Source organism: Myotis brandtii, unplaced genomic scaffold, assembly GCF_000412655.1.
Source record: "Myotis brandtii unplaced genomic scaffold, ASM41265v1 scaffold425, whole genome shotgun sequence".
Taxonomy (NCBI): Eukaryota; Metazoa; Chordata; class Mammalia; order Chiroptera; family Vespertilionidae; genus Myotis; species Myotis brandtii.
In genome coordinates this window covers 97,703-101,636 of record NW_005366278.1, presented here as the reverse complement: position 1 = coordinate 101,636, position 3,934 = coordinate 97,703, and the positions used below count along the sequence as shown (strand labels likewise).

Below are 3,934 nucleotides of genomic sequence, written 5' to 3'. Positions count from 1 at the left end.
CCTGAAATATTCAAATAATTCAGGTAAAATGTGTTTCTTTTTTACCTTAAATTTATATAAAATATAACATATACTATGCAATCATAATTTTCCATATTATTCTGTAGATGTACTTCTAATACTTTTGTCTGTGACTGAAGGTATATAGTTTTTATTAACTAAATATATTAAGAAAATATACTTAAATTGTGAACTCTCCCACCTCTGTCTTGTGAATAATTTCATTTACCCTAATGTCTGTAATATTACAAATGCATTGCTTTAAAATGTGTTATTTTTCACCCTAAATTTCATGAAGGAAAGCAAGTAGTTATAAATGCCACTAATCAACCTTTTCTTCACATATGTAAATAGTTTAAATAAGGAAAAATGAATCGTGGCAGTGAACGGTGTTTATCTCAGCCATTTTACAGCAATGCATGCCATCTCCATGCAAGCAAGTGAGCATAAATGCTACAGGCTTGTGTGATAAACTCTCAACCCTCCCGCTGTAGCATGTTCACTGCATAGATGATCTACGTAACTTTCAAATCCTATGCTGATACCTGCGATTAAGTTAGAATGATGTTACATATTCATTTATTCCAGGTCAGCAATTTGGTCTGGCCTTCTGAAAAAAAGCTCCAAGGTTGTTATCCTGCCAGAAATCCCTGAACAGAAGCCTTAGTTTTCCCATAAATCCTGCAGGTTCTAATCAGTCAGCTTTCTCTGCCAATCAATCTCTCTCCCTTAGCTTTCACACTGTGTAGTATAAGCTGGGGCTTTGACATGGCATTATACTCTTAAAAATAAAGTTTAAGTTTCTTACAGAGTACAGAATCAAACTGAGAAATCTAAGAAGGAATTTTGTCAATCGAAACCCATCCTTCCTGCTGATTTTAAACATGTGCACAGAATTCAGTCACGTTATCAGAATGGCATCTAGACTTTAGGTCTTGTATTATTATTATTTTTATTATTTAGAAAGAAATACTTTATTAATCCTCATCAAGATAAGTTTTTATTGATTTTTAGAGAGGAAGGAAGGGACACAGAGAGAAACATGGATGTGAGAGAGAAACATTGATCAGGATCAGTTGCCTTCCACATCCACCTGGACCAGGGATTAAACCTGCAGCCAGGTATGTGCCCTGATGGGAATCTAACCCTCAAGCTTTTGGTGTATAAAGGATGATGCTCCAACCAACTGACGCACTCACCAGGACAGACCTTGTGTTATTAACATTAACACTTATATAATGCTGAATAATTTGGCTCTTTTGAATTCTGCACTCTGGATAAAACAACTTTACAGTCTATTCAGCAGATTTTGATTTGTAGAAATTAAATAATTGTAACAATATAGCCTAAATAAATGTCACAAATGTGAATATTGAAAAACAAGTACAACAAAGGAAAGAATAAAAATAAATACAAAATCATATTAGCATGTTGATATATTGAATATATTATATTTTATTTGTTGTTTATGCAAACAAGCCTCTGTAAATAGTTAAACTTGCTCTGTGTTTTGATTATATATAAATGAATATTATAGCTTCTATTTCTAATACTCTAATATAAATTAATTCTTTAAAGTTGATTGTTTAATAAAAACCAGGTCATTTCCTATATCTGTTTCAACAAAGATCAGGGGCATTAAGACTAAAAAAATTTTGTATTGTTTTTCTTAGAAAAAGTAGAAAAGACATAAAAAAAAACACAAGAGAATTGAAATGAGTGTAAGAGTCATTTGTGAAGATGAAAAATTTTGAAAGCTGTATTTGTATATTGAAGTACACTAGACCTTCATTGTCCAAAATGGTATATGGTATGCACCAGCAACATGTAGCTAACAGGAATCTGAATGTGGTTAGTGGGAATTGAGAGGTGTTATAAATGTAAAAATACTGACAGATTTCAAAGACAGTATGAAAAGACGACTATAAATTATCTCAAGTTTTTATATTGATTATATGTAGAAATAAATATTTGGGTATATTCATTATTACAATTAATTTCCTCTATTTCCTTTTAATTTTCTATGAGATAAATTTAAGTGACATATGGGACACATAGTAAGACTCACATCCTATTTCTTTCATAGTGCACAGCTCTAAAATGTTGCATGGAATTGACATGAATGTGAGGAGGATTTTTCTATTGACCTTCGATTCCTTGTAAGAGTTACTGTGACTATACCTTTTCTCTTGACAAATCATACTTATTCCATGTTAAATCCAGGTCAGTTAACCTAAATGCTAATAATTAAAAATAATTGTATTTAATTTGAGAGTATGATATAAATAATCTAGTTTGACTGCAGATACATCTTTGCTACACTTGTCTGATGTGACTGACATATATCTAGTTAGATGTCAGTGCTTTACTATATTAAAAGTCATACCTCCATTGAATTATAAAGAAAAAATCCAGGTAGAGGAAATGAAAAATAAATAAGGAAAGGTGTTTTATTCTATCCTTCATCTTTTGGAAGCAGAAATATAAAAGAAAATATTTAACTTTCTGCTTTGTGACTATAGATATTTTCTTTGTGAGAACAATCCATTCACTTTTCTCTTTTATAGAGCATTTTCTGAAAAGTGTTATGGTAAAAATATATTTTCATACTTACCTTGTCTAGATATTATTTGTCTTAATAAAATTACTTGGGTGTAAGTTATATATTTTAGCAAAGTTTTCTTTTGAGCAACCTAAAACCAAATTCAAACATAAAATCAGGGTTGTAGATGTCAATGGAAAGGGCTAGGCCTAGGGGATGAGTAAAATAAAACATTACAGACATAACCATTTGTAAATAATCATACAGTATTGTGCAAATGCACGATTTTAAAGCTATTGTAATGCTTTATCCTTGCTGCTCTCTTGAAATTTGCTTAAAAGGATTTTAAAATGTGGGTAGATATATTCAACACTTTTGATAAGTGACTTTTATCTATCTTGAAGTGGTTTGTGATGACAGTGACATCTCAGAGTACAAGAAGTAATTTTGCTCTGAAGTAAGAAAAAAAAAGGTGTGTTAAAACACTAAAGAAAAATTTCTCCAGAGAAATTATTTCAAAAAAGAAGATGTTCTACTTATTTATATTCTGATTACTGGATTGTAGTGTTGATATTTTATTCTGTGTGATAATGGAAAATTGTCTATGTAACTTGCCCAATATTCTATTACTTCAATTTGGCATGACTATTGCTTTTACCTGAAAAATTAGACAGCTACTAAGAATGAGAAAATGAAACTAGTAAGTCAACCTATTAAAATAATGACTACAGGATAATAATAACTATTGTGGCCTTGAACTTGTAACATCCTTTCTTTGAGATATTGTTCAGCAAATTGGACTTACTTGAGAATGTCAAAATACACTTCAAAAAGATGCGACATTTCCATTAACAGATATATAGTTGCTATTATACAATCTATTGATATTCATTCCTATTGCCTTTAAGTAAATAGGCCCTTGACATTGACCACAAATGGGAAAGACACATTTATTAAACATATTTCTTTGGGTTTCCCAGCATAAACTCTCCATCTTTGCCTGCCCTCGGACAATACCTTACTGTACCACAGCTACCTGTCTATTCCAAATTCAGTCTCTTTCCCCAATCTTTACTTCATTTCCCATTTCCTCCCTCAGCCCTCAGATGAAATAAGTAGCCATAGAATCTTATGCCCCATTTTTGATATAGGACATCTAACTGTATGTGTAACATCTGTGTGTAGACTGGGACGTAGTGATGCGTATAAACTAGGGAATGTGTTACCACCTAGGGAACTTGATTTATACAAATCCTATCCATCTTTCAAAACTCAGCCTAACAGACCTTGCCTTCATTCCCACTCAACCATAATCCCCCACAATGGAATGCTTATTATTCTGAATTTCTAAAGTTTACTTCTCTTTAAGAAACATGACTGAATACCTCTGAG

At 31.7% G+C, this 3,934-nt stretch overlaps 1 pseudogene; it reads right to left on the bottom strand.

Moving 5' to 3' along the window:
* LOC102244057 overlaps positions 1-3,385 on the bottom strand; it is an 18,005-nt pseudogene extending 14,620 nt beyond the window's left edge.
* Positions 3,386-3,934: the final 549 nt, after the last annotated feature.